This window comes from Uranotaenia lowii, chromosome 2, assembly GCF_029784155.1.
Source record: "Uranotaenia lowii strain MFRU-FL chromosome 2, ASM2978415v1, whole genome shotgun sequence".
NCBI lineage: Eukaryota > Metazoa > Arthropoda > Insecta > Diptera > Culicidae > Uranotaenia > Uranotaenia lowii.
In genome coordinates, this window is record NC_073692.1 from 12,335,156 (window position 1) to 12,361,117 (window position 25,962).

The following is a 25,962-nucleotide window of genomic DNA, read 5'->3' on the forward strand; positions in this document are numbered from 1 at the left end:
TCCGCATCTGACGAAGCACGTCCGCGTACGTACCCTCTGGCGCCTTAACTACGATAGCTTCACCTTTTTCCCTTTCGCTGCTTTTTGGGCTTGGGGTTTGTCTTCGTAGCTTTCTCCTTACGGTGTTTACGCGTCACTGTTTGCCATTCGGAGGGCGCTCTTTCGTTGGGTCTGTCGTTATTGCCTTTCAGTTGGCCAGGGTCCTGTCGAACCATCGGTTCTCGGGCCCTCTTCTTTAGGGTGCCAGGTCTTGGATCACCTGGCGACCCTCGTTTTTACTTTACACTCTTAGAGCTTCTCGGAGTAATGAGCTCACCTCACCGTTTGAACGAAGGCATCGATCCGTTTCGGACGACTAACATTCGCCTTAGAGGGTTTCTCCGCCTCTGTTCCTCTGCTAGTAGCGCTGCCATTTAGCGCTCTTACCATCTCTAGGATTGCTTTGTTTGCCTCTGTCAAAAGAGCCATAGCCTTTATAAGCTTGTCCTTGACCTCCTTATGAATGTTTTGCTTGCTCGAAACCAAGCTAGTCAAAGCCTTTATTTCTGTCATCTTCATTGCCTTCGACATACGAACTTCCTTCTTCTCTGTAGAGCTGACAAGCTCTCTTCCTTCTTCCACTATGGAGCCTTCTGGAGTTTCTACCAATTGGACAGCATGCCGAGCTGGAGATCGCCGTAGACTCCTGTCACTGAACGGATGAGGGCTTGCACCCTTCTCCGCACTCTCATCCTTCTTTCTCTTATGACTATTAGTTTTAGTATTTTGAATCATTTATGAACCCCACGAGTAGCTGGAAATATACGGTCGACTGCGCCAGTGCCCTGCTTTAGCGCAGCAAGAACTGCAATACTGTGGGGTTTGTCCTGGTGCCCCACAGGCTACCGTTATCGACTGACACATTTACAACCCGCCAGCCTTCCTCCTTATAAGCACGGTCTTATGCATGGGACCATTTTAGCGCTCCCATGAGCAGCACACCTTGGTTACCTTGGGTTGTTTCTTTCTAATAGGTGCCGTAGAGAAATCCTGTTTCGTTTGCCATTGTCGTCATCGATAGGGGGGTTGCTGGATTTAGTCGCCTCTTACGACATGGGCCAGTGACCCAGGGGTAGTATTCTTGGGCCGCTACCCCACGGCTCGAATTTCTTTTGCGATTCTTAATGTGTTTATGTATGTGTGCTCGTTCAAATGCCACCCATTGCTTACCATGAATGCCATGAATAGCTCAGTTACAAACACAAAATTTATTTCAAAAGAAGAAATAATTATAAAACATAATCCACCGAGAGCTAGGAATGAATACTATATAGACTTCCTAAGTGATCTGTTGCTACTGATATTATAGCTGAACTAAATTTAGCTCAACTTAAACTATACGAGCTTTCACATCATTATCGGTGCAGAAAATTATCGTTTTCCATAAATAAAAATCAACAATAGCAACAAACGATAAAAAAAGTACCCCAACTTAGTCACGATCAATTGTTTGAGTCTCGTTTTCCCACTGCAACCAACTGGCACCCCGCCCCTGCTGTAAATTTGCAATGCAGTGCGTTTACTACACCGAGTTTTATTAGCAACAAAAAAAATCCGCTCGCATCACAAACTCCCTCCCCCAAAACTCCCTCTTTCATCGGGGGATTCTCACCGTGCAGCTGCATTTGGCTGAATTAGCGCGGTTTGGAAGTCTGCGTAAATTAACCGTGAACTTGACACAGTTTTCTTTTCGTTTTGTTTTTGTTTCGGATTCGAATTCAATTGATGCAGAGTAGGTACTTTTATGTTCCTACCAGGGTGAGACTCCTTTTATTTTTTTTAAATTTAGTAGGTAGAGACCTATTGGTTGTTGTTATTGAAGCGGCAATTGCATTCGTCGCACCATTTTGAGTTGCAATGTCAGCAAAGACGTGCTAGAAACAAAACTGTTGCAGTTTAATTTTATTATGCAGTCTTGCGTAAGTAATTTCTACCTAAATGATCGGCAAAATCGTTACGAGATTTGAAAATCATTTGTAAATAATAGTTTAGTGTTTAGTTGTGCACAATGAACGACTTCAAACTTTATAGCTAATAGACCAAGATTAAGTTTTATATTTAAGAGACTTGAAGAACCTTATCGATCGAATGATCGATACTACTTGGGTCACAGTCATTTTCTAATAGGTAGTTTTTTAAATTATTCCGTTCTATCAAAAATCTGTTTACATAAGTGTCAATAAGTTTTTCTCTAGAAGTCATCTTTACATGTTTGAATATCCTGAAACCGTTTTAATCATTAGAGCTTCAATTAAAAAAATATTCACGAATGTTCCTCAAAAAAAAAATTCTACCATCGTTATTGCCGTAGATTTTCCTGCTTTTTTTCTATTGTTGACCAATTTATGCATCCGCATCAATCCTAACCTCAACTCATCCATCCGATGGTCAAAAAACAATAGCGAATTTTTTGCACAGTTTAGGCAGGCGTTGCTTAGAAAACAGCAACTTAAATAAAAACTAAAACCCAGCTAAACCATTCTCTCTAAACAATATCGCCTAGTCTCGACATACTGCGATGATTATAGGTACATAGCTAGCATGAAGCGATGATGCGGCTGCCGGCCGCAAGCGTTTGACGCCTGCTGAGGTCGAAGCGGGCGAAAAGTGAAATTAATTATTCAACACTGACTAGGCTAGACTGGGAACGATGCAAACGATTCGTTGCGGAAAACTGAAACCGAATATCTACAATGGGATTAACTATTGAAACAGATTGAACTGGCTGTTCTCTCGCTGTCAAGGGCGCGAGTTTATGTTTGTTTGTTTTGTGCGTTTTAAGATTGCTTTTATCCTTAAACAATTATTTGTATTAAGCAGCATTCATAGTGTTTCCAATGTTTTAAAATTTAAAGTATTTTTCACGGTGCAATTGAACCTTCGACCGAATAGTAAACTTTTTATTGCTGAAAATTGTTATCTCAAGAATTATAGGAAATACACTCGCGCCTCACAAGACTGGTTAAGATTAGGACCTACCGTACTGAGTTAGACGAAAGACGCAAAAAATAAGCTTCACAACTGCTAGGTATATCAATCTTTGCAATCGTAGCCACACTTGATCCACCCAATTTAAGCTTCCCTCGGAGCCGATGATAGCGGTAGCGCGCTAAGCGACGATAATAACGATAGCCACTCTTCACCTGTGAAGTGGGTGCTTTTTCAAACTTAGGTGTATCTCAAGTGTGCTTAGCCGATGCTGAAGTAGACGTATTTGGAGGTAACTGTGACAACCTGAGCTCCTACCTGTAGACCGGCTTAGACCTCATCATCGTCGTCATCATCAACATCATTATCTTCAGCATCTGAAGGGTCACACATGCGGGGAGACCTACAGCATCAGACCATTCATTGAACCCACACCAAACACAGTCCATAACCATAAATAGTGAGATTCACAGCAGCCAAAGTACCCGGTTTAGGTTCAGGTGATGGTCAAGATCATGGCAGCATCCGATTTTCGGAGGCCGTTAGAGGTAAACACATAGATTGACTGTTGAGGCAAATTGCGATGGAGGATGATGATGAGTCGACGGTTGATCTTCGACTTCAGCACGGTTCAAGTGCTCTGGGAGTTTTCCGCCTCTGTGTGATTATTATTGATCTAAGGTCTGTCCGATTGTTAGCGAAAACGAAAGAAAAAAAAACCGCACATCCAAACGAAACCTAATCGATACTTCCTTGAACTCGTGCGGTCCTTGGGGTGGGTTCAATATTTGTTCGATTAGTGTGTTTGTTATTGCATTCCTTACGCGTCTAGGGAACAGTGTACTACTGAGTGTATTACTGGAGTACACTACTTTGAATAATTTATTTGTCCCGAAGACATTCTAATGTATTGTTTAATGTAATCTAATAACCTTCTAATCTGTGCCGTTGTAGAGATACATAAATCCCTTGAAGTACTAAAAAGTACTATTATGTTGCATACATTAAGGGGCAAAAATTAAAACAATTGCTAAATAGTTTGAGCCAAAAAATACAAATGAAATTTTACCTTAACACATTCCTCTAGGCCCTCCTACTATTTCCATTTTCATTTTTTCTTCAAAGTTAACCATTTGATAGAGTTTCTATCCGTTATTCAATACGGGCTTACAACTACTTTTGAAAAATATCCTTATTTTTTTAAATATCAAAAATTAATAGCTAAAAGACTCTAAAATTAACATTATAACTATACATATACAAAGAAAAAAAGTAGTTCTTTCACATTCAACAACCCGTTTACTTCTAAATGCTTTTTGGTTTCATCAGGAGAGCTGTTTGTTTGCAAGCCTTGAAAAAAATTGATATTTTAAAGTTTTGAAATTACATTTTTACTAACAGAAAAAAATTTCAAATACAAACAAAATTTTGCCTATAAGATGCTCAATTCATAGGCTTTCAAACGTCGAAAACAGCCTTCAAAAATTCAAACTATAGACTGAGTAATTGATGGTAATGTGCAAAAATTTATTGTTGGTCAAAGATACCCCGGTGATCGAAGTCACCCCGTTTTACGGTACCTATTTTTGAAATCCTGAATTCGTAAATTATGTGCCATTTAAAGTTTATTGCAAATTTTTATAAATTTACAAAGCCTAGTCTAGCGTACGTTTATTGTCCGCATTCACCGCAGTTTTATCAAAGTAATGTGCTTATATGCATTCTTCAGATAACACAATTTGACAGATTAATCTCCAATGCAGTGTGCACAATACCCGACACCATGGCTTCGTGTGAACTGTTGTGGAATGAATGTATTTCGTGTTGATGAATGTATATTTTGGAGAAATTTATCAATGAGCTACACAACTAGTTCAAAATATATAACATTTTCAATGTTATACATTTACTACAGGTATTCCGGCATCCGTGTATATACCTGGCCAGCTGGCAACTGATTGAAAATTCCGATTTATAATGTTCATCTTACCTACGACCGATAATGGTCGGTAAAACTATACTTAGATCCAAACACGATCCACCTGGCTCCTTGAATTAAGGTTTATACTTCTTGAGCTGATGTTTTGTCAGCTATCTTCATTTCACTACCCTTCTCCCCCATTTCTTCACTAAGCTTAAACACCTTTGCTAATTAGCTCCCAATGCATACACTTTCATTTTAATTTCTAACAACTCTTCTTTCGCTTTAAATTTGATTTTTTTTCTTATTCGCTCTCTCACTTTAAAACTTCTTCTTACTGCTGAGTCACCATTTTCATCTGCCTTTGATTACCCACCCTTTGACCTCTTCAGGCCTATGAATTGGAAAACTTAAAAAAAAACTATTTTCTGCACTTTTTTTTTACTATTTGCATATAGACCTTTCATTCAATCACCCACTATGACCGGATTTTACAGATACAACATCAGCACGACTTTTTCTCCTGTTAGCAATCAAAACTGTACTTTTCTTCTTCTTTTCCGCTTCTGCTCCTCTCCTACGTCATTGATAATTAATTCTTAGGCACAACACCCACTATTCACCTTTTTTTCTGGTATGGCATTTTTACATAGCCTTCTGCTCCAACGAATTGGTGAGTTAACCATAATTTGATCAAGTTTCTTCAACTTTTCGCCAAATAACATTTTTTGATGCAGAACAAGAAATTCAAACGGTTTAAAAGATATATTTCTTTCTAATCTATTTAAATTTCACTATATCGCTGATTTTTTTTAATAATCAATTCCACACCCATTGTACACTTGCGATTCAATTTATTTTTTTACCAGCTAAAAAAGCACAGCAGGCTGTGCAACGCAATTCAATGCAGCACACAACTGCTCGAAACATAAATGGTTTTCGAGCAACTCAGAATATTTGCTCGGTTATTTATCTAGTTAACCTGTTGGCTCTCACTATTTTATTATTGAACACACGCACACTTATATATTCGAGATTCCTATCAATGACACCTCAAAACTGCTCCTTGCTCACAATTAAATTCAGCCTGATAATTTTACTTATCCTTCACAGCAATTGCTCTCCGCTAACTAAGCCATGTAATTCTGGTATTTTGTAACTTTCAAGTTAATTTCGGTAAACTTTCATCCCCACGGCTGAATACTTTCTTCAATCGCACAATTTTTCCACGATGACGCCCGCTTGGGTTTTTGCCACGATTCGCCGCCATTCACATTTCATGACTTTTTGATTTGGTAAATTTAACTCGGAAACCACAGACTTCTTTTGTTCGGTTTGTATGTATATTTGGAGTAATTTGTTTTCTTCCGAATGACAACTTCAATTATGAATGACGCAATGCACGTCGAAACCGCGTTGAACTGTAAACTTTCGGAGCGAACAACAACGCGAAACGCACTCGACGGGAAACCGATTGAGACTGTGTCTAGATGTTTAACATTCAAATATAGAAAAAATCATAGTTATTTCTAGTCTCTATCATTTTTTTCTTTAATAACACTAGTTTGAGAAATTTGAAAAAAAAAATCCTGAACTTTATTGACCGACCGGGCGCTGAATCCGAAAATGAAATTCAAAAAAATCTCAGTAGAACAGTTTTTGAGTTATGCTCCAAATATGAAAATATGGAAAAAATAAAAATAGTACATTTTCTAAGATTAAAATAGCTCAAACTGTATAACAGTAATTTGAAATCTCTATTTTGCATATTAAAGGTGAATACATTTTCTATCGATTATTTGAACTTCTTTTTTGCGTATGATCAACAGTATTGTTGATATTAGTGACTTTGTGATAGAAAAAAATAATAAAAAACGCATTTTTTTGCGAAATTTTGTTTCAGCAAAAGTTTTAGACTCTATGGTAACATTTCAAAAATTTTCTATTGGTTTAATTCATTCAATTGTGAATTCAAAACAAAGATTTCAAGTGGTTATTTATCAAAATTGGTTGAAAAATGAAGAAGTTATGGTTATTTTTCCATAACAGTAATTTCTGCATTTTTTAAATAATTTAACAAACCGTAGTGTACTAATTATAGTATAGGAAGAATTAAAAATGGTAAATCTCACTCGCTCTAATTCAAAATTATTGATCAACATACCAGAAGGTCACATGCTAAATTTCCTAAAAATCTGACCGTTGGGAGGGTTTTTCATTATTAACTTTTTTCTTCAATAGCCGATTGTTTTTTATGATTTATATTCTTAAAGCAAATATTTCACCCGAAGACTGCAACATGATTGGACTTGATACAAAAAAGTAATTGCGGTTCAAAAGCCGCAAATTTTGTCTAACATGCGATGAGTGTTTTTACGCATTGTGTTTTATACGAGAATTTTCGGCCAAAATACAATCTCTGGAGTTCGAACTTTTTGGACACGATTTCCGGATCATGCGTGTATAACTTTCCTATAAATATTTAGAATTTTATTGAATGAATATTTAATGGATTTATCGGTGCTTAACCTACTTCAATAATTTATTTGTTTGGATAAAGATGATCGCCCGTTCTATCCCCGTGGCAATGGCAAACGAATGTTTTTTTTTTATATAACGGATGTTAAACTAATGAAATGATTTTCCACAACATGCTATGACTCTGATTGAAAACAAAATTAGGAACAAATAGAATTAATAGCATTTTTCATGGATATTTGGAAAGAGAAATCTTTATTTTAATGTGCTTAAAAATCATGTCAAGATATCACAGAAAGTTTAAAAAAAATGTAGGCTCATCGAGAATCTTTTCATTTTTAGACGGCGTTTTCAATAAAAAAGCTTTAAATTTAGTTCAATTTAGACATTCTATGAAATAATCGGATTTTTAACGAAAATCTTCCGAGAAAAAGAACTAAATTGTGTGTTCGATAGAAATGCACATGTTTTCACACTTAAAACTTTTTAATGATTATGAAAAGTCAGTTTCGTCAACATATGCGCTGAAATTCATTCTTTAGATAACTAATTTGGCAAATCTTCAATACAGATCACCACATAATTCGTGCCACATTAATAATGCCGCAAAAAACAAAAAAAAAAACATTTCGTAATTTTGATAAAATGATCTTCAATGTTTTTAAACTAATCGTTATTTCATCAATTCAAAATAAAAATTTAATCAGTTCTTCTATTACAAAATTGGTCCTTTTTGGTTTAAATTAACAAGGATTAACTCATTCAATAACTTGTTTAGAATTTCAGAATTTCTCATAATTTCTTCCTCATTCAAATGTTCGAAACTTTAAAGCGATCGTTATTCATTTATATCATCATTAAATCATAAACAGGGCTTAAGTTAAAATCTTAATGTTTCTGATCAAATGCGGGGAGTCGCTAGATTAATAATCTAATCAAAATTACTGAAAAAATTGACAAAGTTTTTATTCTCTTTATTTCTCTTTAAAAAAAAGGGTCAAACGTTCTATTTGGCCTTTTGATTTCGCCAATAATAAAATTCACTTTTTTTTTCAATCTATTTCTCAATTTTTCTCCAAAATATTTGAACTTTTACACTTTTTAAACGTTTATATAATTCCTACATAAATATGATTATCCTTTCGAACTTTGAGTTATGTGAGCAGCAACTATAACTAATACAGATGAAGATGGAAATCAAGTTTATACGATTGACTTCGAATGTGTTTTAGTCATAATCACCTTTCAGAATTGTTATTTCTTATTTCACTAAAATGTTTAAATAAATTAAAAATATATTTCAGGAGAAAAGGCTATCAGCATAACACTAGTCAAAAGTGTTTCCTAATTAATTCCTTTCCTCCACATTCCCAACCAAATTTTATTGCAAGGATGCAGAGGTGACCTCGGTCCTTAGGCATAAAGTTGTTCTTTTATCCCTTTCTCATTTTTCCTAACCTATCTATTGACTAATAGGACGTGGCCGGCGCCGTTATTGATGTTTAAAGAGAGAGCATCAGTTTTGTGCATTGTGAATGTGTAGCCAATCCCAGGTTCCGTTCATTTGACCTTTGAGCAAAATTGATGGCCTCGGTCAATCACGGAGTAGCAACCATTGGCGATGTGTAACTTGTTCTACTGAGCCACTCCTGCGATTTTGGAATCCGAAATGTATTGAATGTATTTAAACCAAGTTTATAAATCAATCACAGAGTATACTAGAATACTTTTACATTAAAAGACTCTTTAAGGTGTATTTCGGGTTCAATGATTCAAGGTGGATGTGAGTAGTAAATCAAGCTAAGCTAAGCTAAGCTAAGCTAAGCTAAATCTTCAATTCAAATCACCACATACCCGACACCATGGCTTCGTGGAACTGTTATGAAAGGAATGTAGTATGTGTTAATGAATGTGTTATTTGAATGAACAAGTCAATCGCTAACGCATCCGTTAAAAAATTATTATCATTTTTTTTTGTTATTATTAGAGGAGAATGAGGGTACTTAATCCCTGGGGATACTTGATTCCTTAGATGTATCTCCAAACTGGAATGTCGTACAAAGATCAAATGTTCTAGAAAAATGTGCCAAATGGAACAAAACAGTAACGGTTGAAGCTTAAAAAATTTTAACAAAATAATTTTTTGGGTTATTGAACTTTGTTTGAAAAATTTCACAAAATGTGACTTGACATGGAAATATTATAACAAAAATATTTATTCCAATACATCAATCTTTCGAGTGTAAAATGAACTTCAAAATACAATATTTCCAAAGCGATGGAAAACTCCCAACTTTTTTCAGAAAAAGTTTTCTAAAATGTTGATTTTGGGTACAATTGATCCCTAATATATGGGTACAAATGATCTCGGTATATTCTGCTTCTCAATGGATCGTGGTCATTGCTGATTACGAGATTACTAATATTTATCCAATATCTAATATTCATCCATCAATCATCTGAAGAAAAGGGCTAAAATAATTGATTTTTTCTTGTTTATAAAAAATAGCACCCGTAAGTATGCAATGTCATAAGGGTTGAGAATAAGCTATGGAATTTTTTTCTGACCATTATAGCTTTTTAGAGCTTTTAGGAAATACTTTATCAACTCAGGCGTAGCTTCTTTAAAAATTGTTCTTTCGACGCAAAACGTGGACTTACTGTCAGTCTCACTTTCCTTGGCATAAATCAGTCGAATTCTATTTAATTTCTATATAAGCACCACTTAACGAAAAAAAATAGGTTTTTTTAACTTCTTGCAATTTTCAGCTAAATTTAATTTTAAAATCATAAACATATAAAAGAAAACTTTTAAAACGCAGCAGAATGAGGAAACAGAAAATAAGTAGAGTATTGTGATCGCTGTTGTAGTTCAAGCAAATAATTTGGAAGCTCGTCATATGAAAGTATGATTAGGATCAAGTTTTTTCACAACTTTAGTTGTTCGTGACAAAGTTAGAAAACTATATGATTGTTGATAAAATTTAAGTCATTCATATTGATTATCACGATCCACCAATTTCAATGTTGTTCAATTTCAATTGTTGTTTTGTAGGATTTGGAGCTTTCACTCTAGAGAAGAGCTTGAACATTGAGCCATAAAACATTGCTGAGATTTTTTTTATCCAAGCTTTCGGCGATGTTGCCACATATTTTATTTTAAGAGGGATTAGATGTCGCTTCTTTTACATGTAGGTTCTTTATTTGGAACAAATCTTTCATCAAGAAAATTTAAAACTACTTCTGTTTACCTTTCAAGGAATTAAGAGCATTTTATCACATCGTTTCCAAGATTTCTATTTTTGTTTTTAAATCTGATCAGTTAAAAATACTTAGAAGCAAAAGTCAACACGTGAGCTATTGCGAGTTGCCTAAGACCAACGTTCCTTGTGGTCTGACTACAAAGTTTTGTTGTTCAAACTCATTTGTGGTTTTCCGTGCTCAGTCAGTGGATATTCAGAATAGGTAGGTATACTAATTCAGTTGGACGACTTCCGATATGGCCTGTCGCTTTTGACTTGTTTGCAGCAGTAAACCAAAACGAGCTTTGCGGTTGCCCATCTCCTGGTAGCTAACCCACACAGCAAGTCAGCAAATTTTCCGGACCCCCATACGTCCATACGTTTGAAGTTGTTTGCCAAAATCTCAGCTGAATATTGACATATGTAGCTACGGTATATTCCGGTTTCGTAAATTGGGATGGAAAATCGACCGAACGACGACCGACGACGGTGAGAAAAAGTGACAACCTTACTGCTGCAGCATCCATTAGTTTGTTGTTGTTGGTGGTACATTTTACCTCACTCTTTCATGAATATGAAATCGGATGTCCGGTTGGAGACATTCCAGTAGTACCTACACATATGCCAAAAAAGTGTTTTATGGCTGGTTATAAAATTGAGTAACTCCCGTTTCCAATTTCGGGGGTGAAAATGCCTGCAATGTCATTTGCTTCGGATGGTTTTGTAGAAAAAAAAATCCGGCTCAACCTAAACTCTGAGTCTTTAAAATTGATTTAAAAGTTCATCAGAGGCTTGGATTTATGTACCTACACTTTTCATTCGAAGAGCACTGAGTTGCCCCAGGCCATTGCGCTATCGAAGCAGGCGGTGGCGTCTTCTTCGTCTATATTTCTTTCAATCGGTCTTTGACAGCAAAACAAATCGTCCCAGTTGGAGGAGGGCAGGTATTATTTTCCGTAATTTTCTCCCTAAAGCTTAGTTCTTTTAGAAATGGGACAATTACGAATGCGTGTATCTCAAAAACCATTCGTTTGAACGCAATACTTTCTACGAAGAAAATGAAGGTAATGTTATGATATTTCATTAAAAAATTTGAAAAAAAATATTTACCGTTTTTTGTTAAAGAAAATTCTACTTTATTCTTGGTATCTCCCATTGGCCGGCGCACACTTTTTTTCAGTCATGGTATTGATCAGTTTTCCAACTTATACTTCGTAAAATCTATATTTTAGGTGGCTTCACCCTCCTTCTTCAATTTCTGATACTTTTCGGTCCAATACTTCTCTTTTAAAAGAAACTGGAAGCATATTATTGGATACAGTTGTTTCGAAATGAACAAATTTGATTATTTTTGACCACATTTTTTGAACGTTTTTATTTCGGTACAGGTTTTACAGCTTAAGAGCTTTGGAACTATCGAAAAATGGTTGTTTGAGGTTGGATTTCAATGAGTCATCACTAGGCAACACTTTTAGCTTATCGGAGAAAATTGTTATGGACATTTCAGCGATCTACACTTAGTTTTTCGCTTATTGAAAATTAAAAATGCTGGTATGAGACTTGACTTCCTTGATGACCCTTAACCGTTGTTGCCGATCATGTGCTTCACTCCAATGCTTGATTTGAACTTTGTGGACATTATTGACAGTGTTTTCATACTTATCCACCACAAAAACTCTGTAATTCTTTGAATAATCAACGGTTTTGTCAGCTATCAATTTGATAATGACGAATTTTAAAGGAAACTGTGCAAAATTATTTTTTTCTTTTTCTCTTGCATCGTACATATCTCAAAAACACGTAAATTTTAAATTTTGAAAAAAATTGGTCCAATAGTACTTTTTACAGGCAACAAAATGCGGTCAAAATTTTTGATATCCAATAACTAGTTAACGAGCTATAAGCAAATGAAAGTGTCCCATTTCTAAAAGAACTAAGCTTTATTGTAGGTTTTAATTTAATATAGTTGGAAAGGTATCTACAAGGTCCAGCTAGACAGAGAGCGGAAATTCTACGAAGTCGTTTGCGAAGCGACTGTGGCTACCAATCGCAGCCTAGCCGGCATTAGCAGGCACACCGGAGGCATCGGAGGTCTCAAGAATCTGCACAAAGTGTATTAATTATACTGGGGGACATTTTTATTGCTGCATCCCTCACTCGTCATGGACATTCCCTTCTTCGAGAGCAAACCCTGGGAAATACTACCCTGCCGTTGTTCCAATTCGAAGAACCAATGAAGTACCACATGTTGTTTCACACCCGGTAGGGTTACTAGTTTGTAATTTTCGTCAATATGAAAAATTCCACTGAATTCGGAAGAAAACGCATCAGAATCGTTCCGATTTTCCATCTGGTTTTAATTATTCAAGGATCATATTCTGGAAACCCGATTAAAAATTCTGCCCTAAGGGTTTTTGTCTCGTACTGAGTCAGAACCATTGTATCCTGCCATGTGTTATGTGTGCTGGCTGCTCGATTTGATATATGACCGATTCGATTCGGTACGGCTTGAACGGAATTGAGCTTAATTCGCTCGCAGGTCTCCGGTTTCGCTCATCAGCTTAAGACCTTGGAGCGGCGTGCTGTGCCGCGCTTAAATCGAATCGAAGAACCACCTGATAGAGCATTTTTTTGTTTCGATTCTAAAAAAAAGAAAATCTTTTCTCTAGAAATTTATGATTCTAAGCCACACACATACGACCAGGTTGTAAAACGATAAACTTTATTCACCCATTTATCAATAAACTGTTCCGCCTTAGGGATGATAATCCGTGGAAAATCTAGCTGCAAAACATAAGCTCAGTTGAGACAACGCAACGGTCAGCCCAATAACGGTGTTTGGTTGCCAAAAATTTGCATAAAACCGCTAAATGGCTGTTTTTTTTTTGGAGTCGTTTGTTTTGTCAGCTGGTGGTGCCCAGTCCACTTGATATCATTTTGCATTCCGTTTTGTGATAAAGGGGGTCAGTTTGGAGCTTTTTACTTAGACATATAGAAATGCGGTTCGAGTTAGATCAAAATTGTACCTAGATATCTAAGCGTTCACGAATAAGTTGTATCTTCAATTTCGTTCGTTGAAATCAAAAATAATTTTAATTTTTTATTTTCATTTCTATTTCTACACTTCAATGTTTTGCTTCTTTCAGAAAGTGACAAAAATGACAAATATGACAAAAATGACAAAAATGACAAAAATGACAAAAACGAAAAAAATGAAAAAAATGACAAAAATGACAAAAATGACAAAAATGACAAAAATGACAAAAATGACAAAAATGACAAAAATGACAAAAATGACAAAAATGACAAAAATGACAAAAATGACAAAAATGACAAAAATGACAAAAATGACAAAAATGACAAAAATGACAAAAATGACAAAAATGACAAAAATGACAAAAATGACAAAAATGACAAAAATGACAAAAATGACAAAAATGACAAAAATGACAAAAATGACAAAAATGACAAAAATGACAAAAATGACAAAAATGACAAAAATGACAAAAATGACAAAAATGACAAAAATGACAAAAATGTCAAAAATGACAAAAATGACAAAAATGACAAAAATGACAAAAAAAGACAAAAAAAGACAAAAATGACAAATTTTCAAAATCGAGCAATATGCTGAAATTGTCAAAACAATCCGAGGAAGGTCTTCAAGGCCGAGGAAGGTCTTCAAGACCGAGGAAGGTCTTCAAGGCCGAGGAAGGTCTTCAAGGCCGAGGAAGGTCTTCAAGGCCGAGGAAGGTCTTCAAGGCCGAGGAAGGTCTTCAAGGCCGAGGAAGGTCTTCAAGGCCGAGGAAGGTCTTCAAGGCCGAGGAAGGTCTTCAAGGCCGAGGAAGGTCTTCAAGGCCGAGGAAGGTCTTCAAGGCCGAGGAAGGTCTTCAAGGCCGAGGAAGGTCTTCAAGGCCGAGGAAGGTCTTCAAGGCCGAGGAAGGTCTTCAAGGCCGAGGAAGGTCTTCAAGGCCGAGGAAGGTCTTCAAGGCCGAGGAAGGTCTTCAAGGCCGAGGAAGGTCTTCAAGGCCGAGGAAGGTCTTCAAGGCCGAGGAAGGTCTTCAAGGCCGAGGAAGGTCTTCAAGGCCGAGGAAGGTCTTCAAGGCCGAGGAAGGTCTTCAAGGCCGAGGAAGGTCTTCAAGGCCGAGGAAGGTCTTCAAGGCCGAGGAAGGTCTTCAAGGCCGAGGAAGGTCTTCAAGGCCGAGGAAGGTCTTCAAGGCCGAGGAAGGTCTTCAAGGCCGAGGAAGGTCTTCGAGGCCGAGGAAGGTCTTCAAGGCCGAGGAAGGTCTTCGAGGCCGAGGAAGGTCTTCAAGGCCGAGGAAGGTCTTCAAGGCCGAGGAAGGTCTTCAAGGCCGAGGAAGGTCTTCAAGGCCGAGGAAGGTTGTCTTGATCTTACACATGAAAAAATAGCATCAAATTATTAATAATGAAAAATATTCTATCAATTTTATAGAATCTTAATGTTTGCAAGCCTGGTGTTAAACTCTTCTATCGTACACAACTTTATTTTTCATTTCTCTACCTTAAGTGAATAATGAGATAACTGTTTTGGGAAAACTCATAAACTCTGCATGTTATTATTTTCAAGTTCAAAAACAGTTGTCTCTTTTTTTGACAGGTTTAGGTTGAATTTAACTTAAAAACCAACACAATAATCGATCTAACCTATTATAGAAATCCAATAAAAGCGTGCCAATTAAGAGCTTGACCTCAGAACGGAAACTATTAGTTCTTTGCGGAGCCCATTGAATGGTTGTTCTGTTCTGGATTGAAAGAAAAATTGATGGCACTCCTCAAACGACAATCCATTTCCCGGTTTGTTGACTTTTAAAAAAAACCAACGACGGGAATACCGCTGTGCCCACAATCGCTCCTATTGTTGATGGTCCAGCCATTTCCCGAAACTCGGCTCCATCTATGTAGAATTTTCGAGCGAAGACAAGATGGTTCCATCGCGATAGTTCAAAAGCTCGAATAGGTCTTTTGACCCGGGTCGTTGAAAATGATATTCAGGAATCCTTTCAGCATTTTCGCACGACACCCCAAATTATGCTCCGGCCGCGGCTTGTGGCGGACCCCTCGATCAAAAATTTGCGGTGTGCTCTAGCTGGTAAGATGAATATTAATATAGGAAGAAGAACCTTCGCCACTTCCTCCTGCGTCCGTCCGCTTGGTTTAAAGTTTGCAGTCCGAAATTGGTGTTAGAAGACCAAGAAAAAGAGACACCCCCGATAATGGCCTTTTGCAACATTTTAAGCCCGTCTTCATATAATTTGCTAGCAGCCGATTTAATGATTACACAGAGCCACGATTTTCGCTATTCGCGCCAGCTCTATAACTAATATTTTAAACATTGCGCGCTCTGCAAAACCAAAGCAGGCGCTATGCTATCTATCTCTATCGAAGAGTGCCGCTAGAACGAGTAGAAAAAAAATCAAAGTAAACTAACAAAGTCACTATTAAAGCAAGCCAAATATCTTGAGCAAAGGTGGATCCAAGCAGGCGTTGAACACTTAAACTTAAACCATTTGGGGTCGCAATTTCTCACGGCATTTGTTTTTATTATTTTTGTTTCCAACATCCATCGAAACTTTTGAATGGATCACGAATTGGCGGATTTCAAGCAGCAAAAGTAATAGCACAGACAAACAGACAGGACACTCTTTTTTCATTCTTCGCAAAACGGATTTAGAGCTAGGCAATGTCGCCACCAGATAGCACTGCTATAGTTTTGGAGAAATCATATTTTTTCATCTAGGTAGCCCTTGCGCTTTTGTTTGTTTACTGTGACAACTCGTAACCTCATCAGTTTGAAAAAAGTGGAAAGAATTGAGAATGTTTCTGAAACCCGTATGGCGGTATCTAGTGATATTTGAGGGAAAACTACAAAAGGTCGATTACGGAATGCCAAACGTTATTTGAGAAATCAGTATCATCCTGAGCAGAAATGCAGTTAGTATTCAAATCCTGAAATCTAATTCTTTCAATCATTCTTTCAGAAAAGATGGAGACAAATGAAGCTTATTATTGAAGAGCGACAGTTTAACTTGGACCTAGATGTTAAGTGGATGAATAAGCCGTAGACGCTTACAATCCGGAAAAAAGGACCTAGAAGTTATCTGTAACTTGATGCCGACAACCCATACCAAATGTGTCCTGACTGAAGCAAAGCAAAAACGATCCTCTTCTAGTGCAAAGCGTAGAGGATACTTCATGTCTCTTTTCTCGATCCAGATGCCCTTTAAACTTTCAAGGTACTGTACTGGTTCAACGTTGCGTATTGATAAGCAGCATTAACGAGCAGCAACAGATGTACGGGATCTCATTTAACGTAGGAATGAAAAGTTTTGAATGGAGACGCTGTAGTTCAAATTGTGTAAGAATTAATAATTCCATATAAAATTAAATGATAACTTCTTATCACAATTTTGAAATATTTGAATACTTGGTTTTCGAAATAAAAACTTGAAATGAGATCAAAGTTGAATATTTTAATTTTGTTCTAATGTACAGCAACATTTTTTTCATTTAACTATGTGATGCCCAATCTAAGAGTAATTGACAAGCTGTCAACATTCCCATTCCCGAGAGACCAACAAGCAGCACTGTGGAAAAAACTAAGCCGAATCATAAACTTCCTGTAAAATCCTCATTTTATACGAAAGTGTGAGAGTGAGAGTGAACTGCGCATTTCTTGAACACGGGACGTTAATGGTGGTTCACTTTTCATTTTTCGTAGCCGAATTATAAAATTACAACTGCCCTTTTCATAACGTGCAGAAATTTTTTTATGTAGGTGCGGAATATAAGATGGGAGATGGTATTAAAATGCCGATGTCAACTTCTATACTGGTAGAGAAAACCTGCATTCAGTTATCATCACCACCACCATCTCAACTCTCTTAAACTCTTTGACTGGTTCCGCAAACAGCAGTGAAGCCTTTTTCCGTCAAACCTAAAAAGCAGAAACCGTAATATTAAAAAAGATATAAATAACAGAATATCAACTTCTAAAAATGCTGGAATTGTTGTTTTTGTTTCAAAACAAAACGCCGAATTGTCAAAGGTTACCATGATCACTTTTTTTTCAACGAAATTGGTTGGTAGGCAATGTCACCAACAGGTGGCAGGGTAATAGCTTTGCGAAAAATGACCAGATTTTCTACAGAGTGTCCCGTCTGTTTGTCTGTGGTAATAGGTAGTAGGTAACAGAGCAAAAGAATGAAGAGCACGTAAAAAAAAACAACACTGTCCGCCTCTTCTGTATATTTTTGGCGCAGGGAGCAACGATTTTATGCGCATTTTGAGGCGTGAATTATTCAGCCGGGCAAACCAAGCTTGCGAATCCGTTCCTCAGACCCAGTATCATAAATTTTTACAATGGGGATGATAGGACTCACAAAAGCTAGAAAAATTAGAGACAGCACCGCACTGGTTCGGGTTCAATAAATGAATGTGGAAAGGAGAAATACAATTAAAACCATAAAAAGGAGAAAAAAAAGCTCGATCAGGAAATTCAAATGTCCACAACTGATGGGTTTTTTCCTCCTCACCCGGCTTGCTTTTTTCGTCGTCGTCGTCGTCGTCATCCTAAAAGCAACAATTTGGCAGCTGAACCGAATCAAAAGTTCATCGACATCTTCTTTTGCTCGATTTTTGCCCCAGGTCGAAGACATTTCACTAATTAGTGCGGATGTTGTTCTATTTTGGCCGAACATCGTCCCGGTTTCGGTATCGAGCTCAGAATCTGAAATTCTGCATTTGAAATTCAAAATTGTAAAATGCTATGAGCATCCCCAGAAAAGTTTTGCGCGTTTTCAAAAGATAGTTTTAATGAAGACTTGAGTATCTAGAAATTTCGATTTAATTTATCAAAATGAACCATTCAAGGAAACTCGAGAAAAAAGTTAATTTATCAGGAATTTAAATTGTAAAAATCGAAAAATTGACAAAATTATAAAAACTGTCCGTCCAACTGCTGAAAAAGACCAATTTGGAAATTGGAAAATTTGTCAAAATTGACAAAATTATCAATATTGAACAAAATTGACAAAATCAGCGAAATTGAAAAAAATGACATAATTGACAAACATTTAAACGATTTACCAAATTTTTGTTGTTTTCTTTTTTCCAGGATTTTCGTATAAGTTGTCATAATTGTGAAAATTGTCAGATATTTTAAAATTGTCAAAAACGTCAAAAGTGTCCAAAATGTCAAAATTGCCGGAATTGATGAAATTAGCAAAAATGACAAAACTGAAAAAAAATACAAAGAAAAAGGAAAAGTTGACAAAATTGACAAAATAGTCAAAATTGGCAGAATTGACAAAATTGACAAAACTGTCAGATATCTAAACTGTCAAAATTGCAAAATTTAAAAAATTAACAATAATGTCAAAATTGTCAGAATTTTCAAAACTGTCAAAATACTTAAAACTGTCAAAATTGCCAAAATTTTCAATTCGATAGAACTGTTAAAAAATTGACAAATTTGAGAGAATTGAAAAAAAAATACAAAATTGAAAAAAATTGATAAAATTGACAAAATTGACAAAATTGACAAAATTGACAAAATTTACAAAAGTGACAAAAGTGCCAAAATTGACAAAATTGACAAAATTGACAAATTTAACAAAATTGACAATAATGACAGTTTTTAAATCATGGCAAAATTGACAAAAATTATAAAATTGACAAAAATGACGAAATTGACAAAAATTAAAAAGTGAACAAAATTGTTGAAATTTTTAGTAGAATTGTAAAAATTATAAAAAAATGTCAAGATTGATAAAATCTACAACACTGACAAAATCGACAAAATTGAAAAAAATTAACATTTTTAAAAAAAAATTCAAAATTGTCAACATCGTCAAAACAGTAAAAATTGTAAAAATTGTATGTTTGTAAAAATTGACAAAAATGTCAAAATTGACAAAATGGTGAAAATTGTGAAAGTTGCCAAATTTGTCAAAATTGTTAATGGTCAAATTGTCAAAATTTTAAAAATTGTCAAAATTGTTTAAATGGTCAGAATTGTCAAAATCTTTTGCCAAAATTATCAAAATTGTCGAAATAGTCAAAATTGTCAAAATTGTCAAAAATATCAAAATTGTCAAAATTGACAAAATTCTCAAAATTCTCAAAATTGTCAAAATTGTCATAACTGTCAAGAAAGTCAAAATTATCAAAACTGTCGAAATGGTCAAATTTGTCAAAATTGTCAAAATTGTCAAAATTGTCAAAATTGTCAAAATTGTCAAAGTGGTCAAAATTGTCAAAATTGTCAAAATTGTCAAAATTGTCAAAATTGTCAAAATTGTCAAAGTGGTCAAAAATAAACAAAATTGAAAAAATTGACAAAATTGACAAAATTGACAAAATTGACAAAATTGACAAAATTGTCGAAATTGACAAAATTGAAAAAATTGACAAAATTTTCAAACTTTTCCAAATTCTCAAAATTGTCAAAATTGTCAAAATTGTCAAAATTGTCAAAATTGTCAAAATTTTCAAAATTGTCAAAATTGTCAAAATTGTCAATTTTGTCAAAATTGTCAAAATTGTCAAAATTGTCAATTTTGTCAAAATTGTCAAAATTGTCAAAAATGTCAAAATTGTCAAAATTGTCAAAATTGTCAAAATTGTCAAAATTGTCAATATTGACGAATTTTTCCAAATTGTCAAAATTGTCAAAAACGTCAAAATTGTCAAAAATGTCAAAATTGTCAAAAACGTCAAAATTGTCGAAATTGTTAAAATTGTCAAAATTGTCAAAATCGTCAAAATTGTGAAAATTTTAAAAATAATTAAAATTATCAGAATTGTCAAAATTGTCAAAATTGTCAAAATTGTCAAAACTGTCAAAATTGTCAAAATTGTCAAAATTGTCAAAATTGTCAAAATTGTCAAAATTGTCAAAATTGTCAAAATTGTCAAAATTGTCAAAATTGCCAAAATTGTCAAAATTGTCAAAATTGTCAAAATTGTCAAAATTGTCAAATTGTCATTTTTATGACAAAATTGCCAAAATTGTCAAAGTTGTTAACATTGTCAAAATTGTCAAAATTGACAAAATTGTCAAAGTTGTTGAAATGTGAAAATTGTCAAAATTAACAAAATTGTCAAAATTGTTAACGTTGTCAAAATTGTCAAATTTTTCAAGTTTGTCAAAATTGTCAAGATTGTTAAAATAGAACAAAATTGTCAACATTGTTAAAATTATCAAAATTGTCAAAATTGTCAAAAATGACAAAACTGACAAAATTGCCAAAATTGTCAAATTGCTATCATTTTCAAAATTGTCAAAATTGACAAAATTGTCAAAGTTGTTAAAATTGTCAAAATTGTCAAAATTGACAAAATTCTCAAAATTCTTAACGTTGTCGAAATTCTCAAAATTTTCAAATTTGCAAAATGGTCAAAATTGATAAAATAGAACAAAATTATCAAAACTGTCAAAATTGTCAAAATTATCAAAATTGTCAAAATTGCCAAAATTGCCAAAATTGCCAAAATTGTCAAAATTGTCAAATTGTCAAAATTGTCAAAATCATCAGAATGGTCAAAATTGTCAAAATAGGCAAAATTGTTAAAATTGTCATTGTCCAAATTGTCAAAATAGTCAAAATTGTCGAAATTTTCAAAGTTGTCAAAATTGTGAAAAATATCAAAATTGTCAAAATTGTCAAAAATGACAAAATTGCTAAAATTGTCAAAATTGTCAAAATTGTCAAAATTGTCAAAATTGTCAAAACTGTCAAAATTGTCAAAATTGTCAAAATTGTCAAAATTGTCAAAATTGTCAAAATTGTGAAAATTGTGAAAATTGTCAAAATTTTCAGAATGGTCAAAATTAGCAAAATTGTCAAAATTGTCAAAATTGTCAAAATTGTCAAAATTGTCAAAATTGTCAAAATTGCCAAAATTGTCAAAATTGTCAAAATTGTCAAAAGTGTCAAAATTGTCAAAATTGTCAATATTGACAAAATTTCCAAATTTTCAAAATTGTCAAAATTGTCCAAATTGTCCAAATTGTCCAAATTGTCAAAATTGTCAAAATTGTCAAAATTGTCAAAATTGTCAAAATTGTCAAAATTGTCAAAATTGTCAAAATTGTCAAAATTGTCAAAATTGTCAAAATTGTCAAAATTGTCAAAATTGTCAAAATTGTCAAAATTGTCAAAATTGTCAAAATTGTCAAAATTGTCAAAATTGTCAAAATTGTCAAAATTGTCAAAATTGTCAAATTGAAAAAATTGTCAAAATTGTCAAAATTGTCAAAATGGTCAAAATTGTCAAAATTGTCAAAATTGTCAAAATTGTCAAAATTGTCAAAACTGTCAAAACTGTCAAAATTGTCAGAATTTGCGTTATTTTAAAAAAAATTTTAAATTGTCAAAATTGTCAAAACTGTCAAAATTTTTAAAATTGTCAAAACTGTCAAAATTATCAAAAATGACATAATTTTGAAATTTTTTTTTCAGAATGGTCAAATTTTGAACAAATTTCAAAAGTATTCAAAATGTTCGTCAAAATTTTCCAAATATTTAAAACTGTCAAAGTCGTCAAAATTTTTAAAATTTACAAAATTTCTAAAATTTTCAAAATTGTCGAAATTGTTGAAAGTGTTAAAATTGTCAAAATTGTCAATATATTCATATTAATCAAAATTGTCAAAATTGTCAAAATTGTCAAAATTGTCAAAATTGTCAAAATTGCCAAAATTGTCAAAATTGTCAAAATTGTCAAAATAGTCAAAATTGTCAAAATTGTCAAAAGTGTCAAAATTGTCAAAATTGTCAAAATTGTCAAAATTGACAAAATTGACAAAATTTCCAAATTGTCAAAATTGTCCAAATTGTCCAAATTGTCAAAATTGTCAAAATTGTCAAAATTGTCAAAATTGTCAAAATGATCAAAATTGTCAAAATTGTCAAAATTGTCAAAATTGTCCAAATTGTCAAAATTGTCAAAATTGTCAAAATTGTCAAAATTGTCAAAATTGTCAAAATTGTCAAAATTGTCAAAATTGTCAAAATTGTCAAAATTGTCAAAATTGTCAAAATTGTCAAAATTGTCAAAATTGTCAAAATTGTCAAAATTTTCTAAATTGTCAAAATTGTCAAAATTGTCAAAATTGTCAAAATTGTCAAAATTGTCAAAATTGTCAAAACTGTCAAAACTGTCAAAATTGTCAGAATTTGCGTTATTTTAAAAAAAATTTAAAATTGTCAAAATTGTCAAAACTGTCAAAATTTTTAAAATTGTCAAAACTGTCAAAATTATCAAAAATGACATAATTTTGAAATTTTTTTGTCAGAATGGTCAAATTTTGAACAAATTTCAAAAGTATTCAAAATGTTTGTCAAAATTTTCCGAATATTTAAAACTGTCAAAGTCGTCAAAATTTTTAAAATTTACAAAATTTCTAAAATTTTCAAAATTGTCGAAATTGTTGAAAGTGTTAAAATTGTCAAAGTTGTCAATATATTCATATTAATCAAAATTGTCAAAATTGTCAAAATTGTCAAAATTGTCAAAATTGCCAAAATTGTCAAAATTGTCAAAACTGTCAAAATTGTCAAAATTGTCAAAAGTGTCAAAGTTGTCAAAATTGTCAAAATTTTCAAAATTTTCAAAATTGACAAAATTGACAAAATTTCCAAATTTTCAAAATTGTCCAAATTGTCCAAATTGTCAAAATTGTCAAAATTGTCAAAATTGTCAAAATTGTCAAAATTGTCAAAATTGTCAAAATTGTCAAAATTGTCAAAATTGTCAAAATTGTCAAAATTGTCAAAATTGTCAAAATTTTCTAAATTGTCAAAATTGTCAAAATTGTCAAAATTGTCAAAATTGTCAAAATTGTCAAAATTGTCAAAATTGTCAAAATTGTCAAAACTGTCAAAATTGTCAGAATTTGCGTTATTTTAAAAAAAATTTAAAATTGTCAAAATTGTCAAAACTGTCAAAATTTTTAAAATTGTCAAAACTGTCAAAATTCTCAAAAATGACATAATTTTGAAATTTTTTTGTCAGAATGGTCAAATTTTGAACAAATTTCAAAAGTATTCAAAATGTTTGTCAAAATTTTCCAAATATTTAAAACTGTCAAAGTCGTCAAAATTTTTAAAATTTACAAAATTTCTAAAATTTTCAAATTTGTCGAAATTGTTGAAAGTGTTAAAATTGTCAAAATTGTCAATATATTCATATTAATCAAAACTGTCAAGATTGTCAGAATTGTCAAAATGGTCAAAATTGTAAAAATTGTCTATGTTGCCAATACTGTCAGTACAGTAGAAATTTTCAAAATTCTAAAAATTATCAAATTTTTCAAATTTGTTTAAATTTTCAAAATTGCCAAGACTATCAAAATGGTTAAAATTTTCACAGACTTGACAATAATGACAATTCGAAAATTTTGGTTATTTTGAATATTTCACAGTATCGACAATTTTTGGTAATGTTAATTTTAATATATATTGATTTTTTTTTATAAATTTAACAATTTCAACAATTCTTTAAATTTTGTAAAATTTATTGTTTTCCAATTATCTGACATTTCAGATGTTTTTTAGAAAAAATTTAACATTTTTTATCAGTTTCTTTATTTTGACGATTTTTATTATTTAGGCAAACTTGAAAATGTAGAAATTTTACAGCAATTCCAGGAATTTGGATTGCCAGGTATATTGCCTAGAGGAAATTTCGGATATAAAAAAAAAATTGTTTTTTCATAAACCGTTTGTGCTCAGCTTAGTATCATTTCATCGGCCAAGGAATTCCCTGACGCTGATAATCTCAAACCGGCACTTAACAACAGCAACTGTTCTCGTTGGCGCTACAATTAAGAAATAGTTTGCACATTGCTCACCCGGCTTAGTCACTGTTGCACTCAGTTGTCTGGCTGCCAGATTTGCACTCCACTTATGTTCTTGTATCTATCTCGAGAGATAACTCTAAAGTCTAGTTAAATTACAACGTTAAGGTTGGCCCAAGATAAGCTAGAGAAGTGTAGACGTTAAGTTTTATTCCCTTGTTTTCGTCTTCCATTTTGGCACACTAATTTCTTCGTCGTCGTCTTTTATGGTACTGAAAGCTGGGTATGAGATGTTTCCAACCAATTTTGCTTCGCTTTCGATTCCAGTTTGAGCTTCTGGCTTCTAGTTAGGTAGGAGTTGTCTCAATCGACATTTCCCACATCGAGAGAAGGAAATGTCGAAAGATAAGGGCGCTGCTGATAAAACTACTGTTGCATGGGCTCGAATTTTCGTGTTACACGAAAAGTCCCGCCTTTGGATGTCGAGGTTAATACTAATTGCTACATGTGGCGCTGATGTTCCAATTTTTTTGCATCGAAGCTTTTGAATTAGATTTTTTTTGCTTAGAAACATTAGGTTAAGCTTCAAAACATTTAGCGTCCCTTGTTGGGACTTCAAAAGCGACAAAGTGGAGGTTTTTGGGCATAAACCAATCCCATTAATCTTACCAGCACAGTGCCGCAACATCTTGTGTTTGTTTGGCTACAAATCGGGAAGTTTCTTCTAATAAAGTTGTTGATTTTACGAGGCTTGTCGGCCTGATGCTCTTGCTCTTCACCTCATTAGATCGGCCTACTAGATGATGGACACAGATTCCCACAGCTCTCGATATAAATCAAAGAAGGCGGCGCTGTTGCGCCAAAAATGGGCATTGCCATCCATCATTCATCAAGACGTCGCAGAGGGCGACACACAATCACGCATGATCATCACCAACCGGCCGGCTAGTTTTTTTTTTGAAGACACTGTAGACGAATTGGCATCCGGCTGACAGCGCGTACATTTGTTAAAACTATTGAGTCAACTCTTTCTACACTTGCGAGATGTCAAATTAGGCAAACAGGTGTGAATTTTGACACATTCATAATCATTTTGGGGCTTAGGGTCTTTAAAAATTATCATCATTCGCATTACTTATTCAGACATAACATAACTTAGCTGATTTTGAAATATTGTTCTTTTTTCTCTTTGCAGGTAAACCAAGCGTTCTGATGAATAACAATTATATTGGATAAAATTTGTAAGTCATAGATAGTATTTTATTGTTTTCTTTTTTAATAATCAGGCATGTGTCATCAAAATCATTGTTCACTGACAGAAAGTTTTGTCCTCGTACCCACAACATTTCTTGAGTCATTTCGTCAACAATTTAAACTTCCAGAATGCGAATTTTTAAATCAACCAACATCACGTGCCTTCTGGGAAAAATTTCTCCGGTATCAATTTCACCGGCCGGGATAAAAAAGCTCACCGGTCACGAAAGTAATATAGCACTACTGGCACAGACCGTAGTCTGGCCTGGCCGGTGCCA

At 33.9% G+C, this 25,962-nt stretch overlaps 1 protein-coding gene and 1 long non-coding RNA gene across 7 annotated transcripts in view; one reads left to right on the top strand and one right to left on the bottom strand.

Moving 5' to 3' along the window:
• LOC129743830 (beta-1,4-glucuronyltransferase 1-like) overlaps positions 1-25,962 on the bottom strand; it is a 202,433-nt gene that overhangs the window by 75,847 nt on the left and 100,624 nt on the right. The window lies entirely within an intron of this gene.
• On the top strand, positions 12,706-25,910 carry LOC129743832 (uncharacterized). The gene is made up of 3 exons (XR_008736694.1): positions 12,706-12,870; positions 25,626-25,671; positions 25,813-25,910. It is a non-coding gene; the product is annotated as an uncharacterized LOC129743832 (long non-coding RNA).